At 36.2% G+C, this 12,446-nt stretch overlaps 1 pseudogene; it reads left to right on the top strand.

Moving 5' to 3' along the window:
- The first annotated feature begins 1,005 nt into the window (after window positions 1-1,005).
- On the top strand, window positions 1,006-5,788 carry LOC142639657 (F-box/LRR-repeat protein At3g26922-like; annotated as a pseudogene).
- Window positions 5,789-12,446: the final 6,658 nt, after the last annotated feature.

Raw genomic sequence — 12,446 nt, 5'->3', positions numbered from 1 at the left:
AATAATTGTACAAAAAAGAAGTATACAGATTCTTCAGCAACATTGGCTGTCAAACATGGTTTCAGATCATCCAATAAATATGCAAATTTTGGTTTGGCAAAGGATTGTTTGTGTTTTTTTTTTTTTTCTTAGTAAGAATTTATATATATATATATATATATATATATATATATATATATATATATATGAAACGTGTACATAGAAATGGGCCATCATTTTCTCAAAAAAGAAAAAGAAAAAAGAAATGGGTCATTTGTCACCATGCATGGCTTTGTTAAATGCCATGTGCGACATGCACGACCAGTGCCGGCTCAATGGGTGAGCCAAATAGGCAACCGCCTAAGGCCCCTAATGAAAAAAGACCCTTAAATTTTTCAATAGAGATATTTTTGTACCAATAGAAGTATTAGTTAAGCCCTAAATATTTACCAATAAATAAAAAGTAGTTGTTTTTTATCAAAGAAAAATTAGTTAAAGAAAAATATCTTCATTGGATGGGTCAATTATTTAATCTCTCACTCATAAATGTTAAAAGAACTCATTAATCTTACACTAGTAAATAAATTTATACTCAAATTCTATTTAGAAATATCAAATATATAACTTTATTAAACTTTTCAATCATAATTTTTTTAGTATTTGGTTACTTCATTCAATAAATAGTGTTTATTTTAGTTGTATATTCATTGAGTAATGCGATGAGTTTGTTTTAATTTGTAATTCTTTCTAAAAAAATAGATTTTAAAATTTTTTTTTTAAAAAGTTAAATAAATATTCTATTAATATTCAAAGTATAAGAATAGACTTTACTTAAAGTGATTACCTTAGGTCTCATAATACCTTGAGCCAGCCTTGTACACAGCCATTTGTCACCATGGCCTTGTTAAACGCCATGAATATCCTTATCTTACTCGGTGGTGGGGGTGGAGAGAAGGTATTTAATCACTGTATTTTGCAACCACAGTACTGGGAAGTCCAAAACTTGTGCCTCTCAACAAAACCTAGATGGCTTGCTCGGTTGAATCAACCTTAAAACGCCCAAAACTATCTGACCCAGAAGAAGCTACGGTGGTCGACAAGATCAGCAATCTACCAATGTCTCTCATTTGCCATATCCTTTCGTTTCTCACAACCAAAGAAGATGCTGTCACAAGCATCTTGTCAAGCAGGTGGAATACTTTCTGGACTCTCGTCCCAAAGCTTAACTTGGACGAATATGAATTTGAGAAGATGTCTTCATGGTCCTCAGATTCAGGGGAGCAAATTCCTAACCAACAAGAAGATCAATGGAATGGGTACCATTTTACTTTTGTGCATATCGTGTCATAAGTTTGGGCTCGTCACAATGCAAATCCCCTTAAACACTTTCACCTCCATTGGCAGTGTTCTAATTGTGACCCAATCCATGTCAATACATGGGTACGCGCCGCAATTTTACGTGGCTTGGAAGTGCTCGATTTCAAGCTTTCTTATCTCCCTCAAGCAATAGCGGCTCCAGGAATTTTTTTTCAAGGTGTTCCTTAACAAGCATAAATTACACAATCTAATGAAAAGAAAATTTTATATATTAACAACAACAATCAAAAAACACGCAAATATATAAAATTTACAATTGCCTTCTACGAGTTTTCATATTTTGAAATTGTTGCATGATAGTCTCATTATCAATGCTACAAGCTACATCATTTTCAATATACACAACCAAGCAATCATTCATCCACTGATCTCCCATTCAATTGCGCAGTTCAATCTTTATATATTTTATTACTGAAAAATTTCTTTCTACTGTTGCAGTAGCGACAAGAAGGGTCAAAGCTAACTTTACAAGCAAATAGACTGATGGATAAGTCTCATGCTTCCTTGTGTTCACTAACTTTTCAGCAAGTTCACTAACTCCTTGAAGCTATAAAAACAAGTCATTGTTGCGCATATCAAAAATGTGATTCTGAAGTTAAGAGTCAAGTACCAAGATATCTGTCCCAAGAAAATCAGATGGATAGAACTTTGCTAAACGTATCAACTTTTCCTTATCAAAGCCACAAATGAATTACTTGGATTTAAGCAAGCCATACAAAGTAGCAAATCGGTATTCGCCTCTAAAAAACGGTTGTTAAGCTCTTGAAACTGCATATCTATGAATGTGTAGAATAGCTCAACACGATAATGATATAAATTTGTATTTTGTTGGATGTTGCGTTGCGGCCTCCCACTAACTACAAATATTTCATCCATGTTCAAGATAGGAATATCATGTGTGGTACAAAATGAAGACACTTCGTCAATAAATATATCCATTCATCATCTCTCATCACTTGCAATCGTTGCTTAGACACTTTAACAAGATCCATAGCATTTACTATATCTTTATTATTTTTTTTTTTTTGCAATACTATTGACAACTCATTTGTGATCCCTAAAATGTTTTTCATCAAGTGTAGAGCAAAGACAAATTCAAAAAATAGAATTGACCTCATAATAGATCGAGCTTCAACTTTTTGGTCGGAGAGGCCATCTTCTTCAATAATCTCAAGTACATCAACAACGGCAGAGAATATCAAAATCAAGTTGAGAATAGTCTCATAATATGATCTCCAACGTGTATTACCAGGACGTTTAAGATTTGTCTCTTGATTCAAACCTTGCCCACTTCTATGTACACCATTCTCTAAATCTTCTTTAATTTCGGCAAATTGTGCATCTCGAAGAGCATCTCATCTCTTACAAGAGCCTCCAACAACAATTACTAAATTATTAACGACATAAAAAAATTCAGCAATGTTAATGTGATTTTTAGCAACGGCAACAAGTGTCAATTGAAGTTGATGAGCAAAACAATGGACATAAAATGCTGACTTATTCTCTTTCAAAATTAAAGTTTTGAGACCATTGATATCACCCTGCATATTACTATCCCCGTCATAACCTTGCCCACGTAGTTTCGATAAACTCAAATTATGTTCACAAAGTAAACATTCAATGAATATTTGAGTGACAAAATAATGGTACTTGCTACATGTACAATACTAAGGAACCGCTCTATAATAATTCCTTTTTTGTTCACATAACGAAGAACGAGGGCCATTTGTTCTTTCATTGAGATATCACGTGGCTCATCAACTAATATTGAAAAGAACCCATTGTCACAAGGAAATTTCATTTATCACTTGAACCTTGAGATTCATCGTGACCACGAAAAGCTAATCCCCGGCATAAAAGGAATCTTATGCAATCAACTATTGCATTTAATTGAACCCGATATTCAATTTTATCTTGATTTGATTGCTTAACCAAAACACTTTGAATGTGTTGCTTTTCCTTTAATAAATCTTCACTCTTCTTGACAGTTTGGTTATGAGTACTATTAACTCCTCCAACATGGGAATTTAACTTCTCTTTTTGATTCCAAAGTTTGAATCCCTTTGTTACAAAAGTGTCATCTCCTCCTTGCTTACCAACATCTTGCCCAAATAGGTAGCAATAAAAACAAAATACTGCATCATTGTCTATACTATATTCCAACCAGTATCTATATTCACACCATTCGGATATAAATTGACGGGACTTTCAGAAAAATATGATATAAGGTAATCATCATTGTGGAAAACAGGTTGACAAGGGTCTTTTTGTAAATAATATTTTCTTATTTCATCATGATTATTATGATGATAAGATGATATCTTTTCTCGTAGCCCAAGGTCAGAAGGAAGATTTTTTAAGTTAAAGTCAACACTAATTCGCTTAGAAGATGAAGATGAATCTTGCACATGAGATGAATATTGGGTACATGGTTTTCTTATCAAATATTTGTCCATAATTCTAGCAAAAAAATAAACAATAAACTATAGGTTCATTTGAAATATTAATAAAATTATTAATTATTGTTGTTTAGTTGTTTCATTAATTTATTTGTCTTTTAATCATTAATTATAAAATTATTAATTGTTGTTTAGCCTAACATAATTTAATTTGTTTGTCTTTTATAATGTATTGGTTAATTATACTGCTTAAATTATTGTTGTTTAGCGTAACAATAAACTATATTGCTTTAATTTGTTTGTCATTAATTATACTGCTTTGATTTGTTATATTGTTTAGCCCCATGTGCACATTACACTAAAAGAGCCAGCCATGTGCACATTACACATTCCATGTGCAACACAATAATTATAGCAGCGTAATGTACAGCACATTACACTGCTTTAATCATTGTTTACCCGGCCCCATGTGCCATCTACCCCCACCCCACTCAACAGACAAGCACAAGCCTCATGCCTGATGCCTGATGCCCCCAATCACAATAGCCAGCTACCAATTAGAAAATTTCACAATCACAAATCACAATACACATTATACTAAAAGACAATTAATATCTCACACACACCAACACCAACGGATAAGATAAAGCCAAATTCAAAAAGTAAAAAAACAGGCAAAAAGCAAAATATTAATAAAGCTAAAGAGTAAAGATTCGGCCAACCAATCACAGACTCACAATTCAAAAGAGAGAGAGTTAGACTCTTAAATAATAAAGAGAGAGAGAGAGAGAGACTCTCACTCATTAATTTCATTTCATAGTTTTCATTTCAGTGATTTTGATAAAGAGAAAGAGAGTGTGAGAGACTGAGAGAGACAAAGAGAGAGAAATACCTTGAGGGAGTGAGCACCAAGCACCGGAGCAGCCGAGCGATTTGCGATGAGGGGCGAGCGACAAGCGACGATGACGATGATGAGCGAGCTACGACGACGACAAGCGAGCTATGAGCAACGTGATCGATCTCCGTTCTCCGACGACAAGCGAGATGCGAGAGAGCTAAGGCATTGCTTTGTCTTTAGGTTTCCTTTAGGCCTTTAGTGATTTCTGATTTAAAAGTGATTTTTGATTTAGTGATTTGCTCTGTATTTGGGTTTGGTTTTTTTTTTTTTTTAGAATCCGTGGGTTTGTTACCTCTGTAATCTGTTGGGCTTGCCGTGGGCTTGGCTTTAATACAATTTTTTTTTTTCAGATTTTAGTTCAAATTTTTTTTGGGCTTTTTTTTTTGCTTGGAAGTAGAACAAATATATATATATATATATATATATATATATATATATATATATTAATTTGAGGGTGTTCCTAATACAGATCAAATATAAAAAAAAAATTAATTATTATATATAATTTTTTTTTTCAGGTCAGGGTGTTCCTGGGAACACCCTGAGCTGCACGTGGCACCGCCACTACCCTGAAGGCTGTTTCAACTTGCCCTTTAACCTCTTTCACTATTGTGAAACTTTAGTAGTTCTGAAATTAGGTGGCCGTATTGTTCTTGATCCTCCATCTTCATCCCTAGGCTTCCCAAGTCTCAAGGTTCTGCATCTTCGATCAGTTAAGTATGCAAACCACGACTCTCTCTGGAGACTCCTTAGTTGATGCCCTGTCCTCCAAGATTTGTCTGTAGACATATTCGAAAAGGACCAGGCTTCCATTTTAAAAATCATTGTACCTACACGGAAAAGCTTAGCTTTAGTTATCGAAGTTTCATGGTACGAACTTCACATAAAGGCCCCAGCTCTCGAGTGCCTTTATTTCAGAGGTCATTTGAGTAAAAACATTATGTTGGAAATGCCCAACTTAATTAAAGCAGGCCTTGATACCACAAAAGCATATTTATCTGATGATATTGAAGATTATGGAAATAGGGTATGGACCTTCATCAAAGCACTCTATAACGTTAAATCTGTTAAATATGTTAGCAACACGATGTGTCATGTTGTATATGCTAGAATGGATGTGAAAGTGAAAGCATAGAATAGGAACACCAAGAACACAAGAGTTACATGGTTCAGCCTTGTCGCCTACATCCACAGAAAAATCTCTTAAGGGCTACATCTTTATTATGCATGAGTATAGTATAATAACCTGTGTTATAATGAACCCTAACATGAATATATATATATATATATATATATATATATATATATATATATATATAGGTGACTAAACCCTAAACTACTAGTACAAGTAGGAGTGGGCTTGGGCCTATTACATTGGGCTAATATGTCTAATATATCTCTAACAGCCTCCCTCAAACTCAAGGCGAAAGTTCGATGAAGGCTTGAGTTTGGTTAAGCATGAAAAGATCACTTGGAGATGCCTTGAAGAATGCCTTTGAAGAAACCACAATGAATAATATGCCAATTGACCAATTTCGGAGTTTCAAATGAAGAAACGAAGTCCAAAATCGAAATCTACACGAAAAATTGAATAAGATTGGCCCTTTCGGAAATTTTAACTTTTGGTCAAATGTCAATGCAAAAGTCAAAGTCAACAGATCCTGGTCAAAGTCAACGGTCAATTAACAACTACATGTTTCGGGTTAGTTCTGGGTTTCTGGGTCGGCTCACAGATTGGGGTGCAGAGACGATGACATCATCCTAATGACATGGCGCTAACCTATACTAGGGTTGACATGGCTGATGACATGGCATGCTTACGTGTCACTGACTGGACATGATGGCGTTATCATGACATCATCAGGTTTTTTGGCGCGTGGATGGCGCGTGATTGCGTCTACCAGCACATGGTGGTGAGACAAAAAACCAAGAGGTGCGTGAGGGCGCGTGTATAGTTGTTCAGCCTAGATTCTTAAACTACATAGATTGGCGAACGACAAAGCCTTCATGGCGATGCATGTGCCTAGAAGACGATCTAGGAGTCAGGAATATGTGGCGGTGTGTGGAGGCGCGTACAAGTTCTTATGGAGACCAGCTTCTTGGGTTTTGGTCGCGAGAGGCCGTGGAGCATGTCTGTGCGATTGGTTTCGTCAGATGAAGCCTCGATTTGCACAGATTTGAAAAGGGAGGCACGGATTGCTTGGGCTATATTCTGAGACACAACGGCAAGACAACAACGGTGATCCGTGGAAGTTGTGTAATAGCGTGGGGTTCAGATCTGAAAACAAGCAGGGGTACTTTAGATCTGTGCGATGCATGTATGAATCTTCTTTACCATGTAGAGATGTTTATTTGATGTCAAGAACGAAATTTGGCCCTGATACCATGTTAAATATATTAGCAACACGATATGTTATACCATGTTGTATAGGAACACCAAGAATACGAGAGTTACGTGGTTCAGCCTTGTTGGCCTACATTCACAGAAGAATCCCTTAAGGGCTACATCTTTATAATGCAAGAGTGTAGTACAATAATCTATGTTACAATGAACCCTAACATGAGTATATATAAGTGACTAAACCCTAGACTACTAGTACAAGTAATAGTGGGCTTGGGCCTATTACATTGACCTAATATGTCTAACATATCTCTAACAAAATCCCTGCATTTCTACACACATATTTCAGAGGTAAAACGCGTTTTTCATGGTCTGTTATATATTAAATTGCTAAAAGCTTCTTCCATTGTGATGTTTTTGTTGTTACTTATGATGATTATGTCATCTTGTAGTGCCTTTGCAATGCGTCTGATATTCCCATGTTTCATAATTTGGTTTACCTACAATATGGGTTTGAAAAATACTCTTGTATGGGGCATGTGCTTCCACTCTTGCTTTAACGAGCTCCTAAACTTGCAGACTTGTCTTTTATAAGGTATGTTAAGTTCACATGACCATTTTCTTTTTTTCCCTCTTTTGAATTGTGTTAAAGTAACTGTTATGTCTTCTGTTGTTAGCAGCACATGACATTTTCCTTCGGTCATGAGGAAAAAAGTTCCCCTTTTTTCTCTGAGGATGTCCCTGAATGTCTGTCATCAAGCCTTACAACTTTCCATTTTAAACGATTTTAATGGGTTAGAGATTAATGAGCTGGAACTTACTTTCCATTTTAAAGGATTTGATGGGCTAAAGAATGAGCCGGAACTTGTTATAGATATCCTAAGGCGGGCAAAAGTCTTAAAGACAATGTCAATCTCTTCTTATCCTCTTAACTTCAAAAGACAAGGTTCGTCTTCTCACGGAATTATTGATGTTCCCAAGACTGTCTAGCAGTACTTGTCAAATTGCATTTAACTTTATTTAATTAGTCTCTCTCTTAGTCCTTTTTCTAGCTAAGAGCAACCACGTCAGTCCCTTTAAAATCTTCTATAATACAAAAAAACCTTCATTTTACACATTTTGGTCAAAAAAACACCCACATCAGTGGGTGTAAAACTATCTAAAATTGTGCAAATCCATCCACGAGCTACAGTAACCGTGTAAATATACACGGCTACTGTAGTTTGTCTATACAATATTTTATTGATTTTCGTTCGCTCATTTTTTTCTCTCTCTTCTCCGTGTTCAACAAACTCAATCTCTCCTCATCTTCTTCTTTTTCCTCAGATGCACACAAACACACCCATACATAAACACATCCACACAGAAAAATCACAACACAGAGATACACTTGCTCAAAAAAAAAAAAAAAAACATAAACACAGATCGGTGCTTGACTGGATTGGAGCTCGTGGGTCTTGCTTGTGGATCGGAGCTCGATGATTGTTGATCGGAGCTGGGGAGAGTTAATCGAGAGGGAGAGCTCGTGGATCGGAGCTCGGTGATTGTTTATCGAAGCTTGGGAGAGTTGATTGAGAGGGAGAGCTCGTGGATCGGAGCTCGATGATTGTTGATCGGAGCTGGGGAGAGTTGATCGAGAGGGAGAGTTGGGTACAGAGAGATGGGTAGAGATGGGTATAGAGAGGGACAGTGAGAGTTGAACAAGAGGGAGAGATGGGTATAGAGAGAGAGCAACAAACAGAAATGGGTAGAGAGAGAGAGGCGCGTATATATATCGGGTATTTAGAGAAATAATAAAAAATTGTGAGGAAATTGATTATTTAATTAAAAGATATGTAGAATAGATGAACTGATGTGGGTGTTTTGTAAAATTGGATGTGTAAAATAGAAAAAGTAGGTTTTTAGTGTAAAAATGGATGTGTAAAATGAAAGAACTGATGTGGTTGCTCTAACAATTCAACCAATAGTTTTTTGTTTGTATAATTGGATTTTTAATTAATCAAGTGCTATTGGTCTAATGAATGTGGTGAGCATACTCTATTTTGGGATTTCAAGAGAGAATTATTGTGGCAACTTTTCATGGATATATGTCACTTCATGTCTATTCTCTGTGTCTTCATTATTGGATTTTTATCTTAGAATTTCCTATTATTGAACTAGTATGAGACATCAACTCAACACTCAGCTGCATACTTTGTAGTTGTCCCCACACATTTGCAAAGGGCTTGTGCATGTGGGGGACTTTCTTATAGAATTAGCAGTTGCTTTTTTATGTGGTCACACATTTGGTCAAGTGAATCAGGAATTTAGAGCAAAATTCACAATGTAACATATTGGGAGACTCATTAATTAACTAGTCCTAACATTCTTTGTTGAGTATTAATAATTAGGACTTGGAAAATTGAAATATAGTTATACCATACAAATCAATATAGGGCTATAGAATCCATAATTAAATTTTTTATGCTGCAATGTTTGACTTCTCTGTAAATTAATTGTCCTTTCCAACTAATAGGATGAATTTTTATTACCACACTATTTTCCTTGTCTTCCTTGTCACCCAAAATTTAATTACTGCAATCCATGGTGTTGCCTCTAAATGTCTTTGAGAGAGATGAAAAACATGTTGGGCTTTGTGGAGCCTAGTTGTGTTTGATCCGGTTGACGACCCGACCCGGCTCGAATAATGTTGCGTGGTTTTTTAATGAGAGATTTTTTTATTCTTAGTCCATGGAGGGGAGGATATAGAAAAAACGTTATTCTGGTGATTAGGGTTTTTTCTGTTGTTGTTTTGTGAGAGAGAGAAAAAGACTGTAGCCGTACTTTGTATTTTTTTTTCCTGATAATTGTGAAATCCCTACAACTCCGTGGATGTAGGCAAATTGCCAAATCACGTAAATATCATCTTGTGCATATGATTATTTTTCTTTGGCGTTTGTTTTCTCTATTTTCTGTTTCTCATAGGTTGGAAATTTCGTGGTAATTTCCCTACAACTGGTATCAGAGTCTAGGGTTAGGTTTGAGTGGTAGCAATGGCAGAGGAAGCAGGAAAGGCGTCTGGAATAGAAAAGTTCAATGGCACAGACTTCACGTATTAGAGAATGCAGATTGAAGATTATCTCTATGGGAAGAAATTGCATCTGCCTCTTTTAGGGACAAAACTCGCGACTATGAAGGATGAGGAATGGGCTCTTCTTGACAGACAAGTACTAGGAGTTATCAGGTTAACGCTGTCTAGGTATGTTACACACAATGTTGTAAAGGAGAAGACCACAGTAGATCTGATGAACGCTTTGTTTGGTATGTATGAAAAGCCATCAGCAAACAACAAGGTGCATCTAATGAAAAAACTATTCAATCTGAAGATGGCAGAGAACGCATCAGTAGCATAATATCTGAATGAATTCAACACTATCACAAATCAATTGTTGTCTGTAAAAATTGATTTTGATGATGAGATCTAAGCATTGATTGTTTTGGCTTCTTTGCCAAATAGTTGGGAGGCAATGAGGATGGCAGTAAGCAATTCCACAAGAAAAGAAAAGCTAAAATACAATGACATACGAGATTTAATTCTGGCTAAGGAGATTCGCAGAAGAGATGCAGGTGAAACCTCAAGATCTAGTTTTGCCCTAAACCTTGAGTCAAGAGGCAGAGGTAATGATAGAAATTCAAATCGGGCAGATCAAAATCTAGAAATTCTAATCCGAACAGAAGTAAATCTAGATCAGGCCAACAAGTACAATGCTGGAACTGTAGGAAAACAGGTCACTTTAGGAGGCAATGCAAAAATCCTAAGAAGAAGAATGAAGATGATTCTGCTAATGCTGTAACAGAAGAGATACATGATGCATTACTTCTTGCAATAGACAGTCCACTTGATGATTGAGTTTTGGACTCAGGAGCTTCGTTTCATACCACTCCACACCGAGAAATTATACAGAATTATGTTGCAGGTGATTTTGGTAAGGTATATTTAGCTGATGGTACAACCTTGGATGTTATGGGTATGAGAGACGTTTGGATATTGTTGCCCAATGGGTCTGTTTGGTTACTGGAGAAGGTTCGACATATTCCTGACCTGAGGAGGAATTTGATTTCTGTTGGATAACTTGATGATAAAGGGCATGCAATACTATTTGTTGGTGAGACTTGGAAAGTTACAAAGGGAGCTAGAGTATTGGCTCGTGGAAAGAAGACTGGTATTCTCTATATGACCTCAAGTCCAAGAGACACAGTTGCAGTTGTTGAAGTAAGTACTGATACAAGCCTATGGCACCGCAGACTTGGTCACATAAGTGAGAAAGGGAAGAAGATGTTGTTGTTAAAAGGAAAACAACCAGAATTGAAGTCCATTGATTTTGACATGTGTGAAAACTGCATCTTAGGAAAGCAGGAAAATGTTAGCTTCTTGAAAACTGACAGGACAGCGAAGGCTGAGAAATTGGAGTTAGTACACACTGTTTTGTGGGGCCTTTCTCCAGTTACATCCCTTGGAGATTCAAGGTACTACATCACTTTCATTGATGCCTCAAGCAAAAAGGTATGGGTTTATTTTCTAAAAAATAAATCTGATATATTTGAAACTTTTAAGAAGTGGAAGGCCATGGTTGAGATAGAAATAGGTTTGAAAGTAAAATGTTTGAAGTCAGATAATGGAAGAGAATACATAGAGGGAGGGTTTAGTAAATATTATGCTACATAAGGAATTAGGATGGAGAAGACCATTCCTAGGACACCACAGCAGAATGGTGTGGCTGAGCGCATGAACAAAACTCTCAATGAGCGTGCTAGGAGTATTAGGTTGCATGCTGGACTACCAAAAACTTTCTAGGCTGATGCTGTTAGCACTGTAGCTTACCTGATAAACCGAGGACCATTAGTTCCTATGGAGTCCAAACTTCCTAAGGAGGTTTAGAGCGGTAAAGAGGTAAAGTTTTCCCATTTAAAAGTTTTTTGTTGTGTTTCTTATATTCATATTGATTCTGATGCTCGTAGTAAACTTGATGCAAAGTCTAAAATATGTTTTTTCATTGGCTATGGTGATGAGAAATTTGGCTATAGGTTTTAGGATGAACAAAACAGGAAAATCATCAGAAGTAGAAATGTGATATTTAATGAACAGGTTATGTATAAGGACAGGTCAACTGTAATGCCAGATGTTACAAAGATAGATCAAAATAAATCTAAGTTTGTCAACTTAGATGAATTGACTAAAAGTACTGTCCAAAAAATGGGTGAAGAAGATAAGGAGAATATAGATTCACAGGTAGATCAGAGTACAGCTGTAGCTTAAGTTCGTAGATCTTCCAAGACCATTAGACCTCCACAGCGTTATTCACCCGCTCTAAATTATCTCCAGTTGACTGATGGTGGTGAGCCAGAGTGTTATGATGAAGCCTTGCAAGATGAGAATTCAAGCAAGTGGGAGTTAGCCATAAATGATGAGATG

Source organism: Castanea sativa, chromosome 6, assembly GCF_040712315.1.
Source record: "Castanea sativa cultivar Marrone di Chiusa Pesio chromosome 6, ASM4071231v1".
Lineage (NCBI taxonomy): Eukaryota > Viridiplantae > Streptophyta > Magnoliopsida > Fagales > Fagaceae > Castanea > Castanea sativa.
This window is presented reverse-complemented; position numbering and strand designations above follow the sequence as displayed.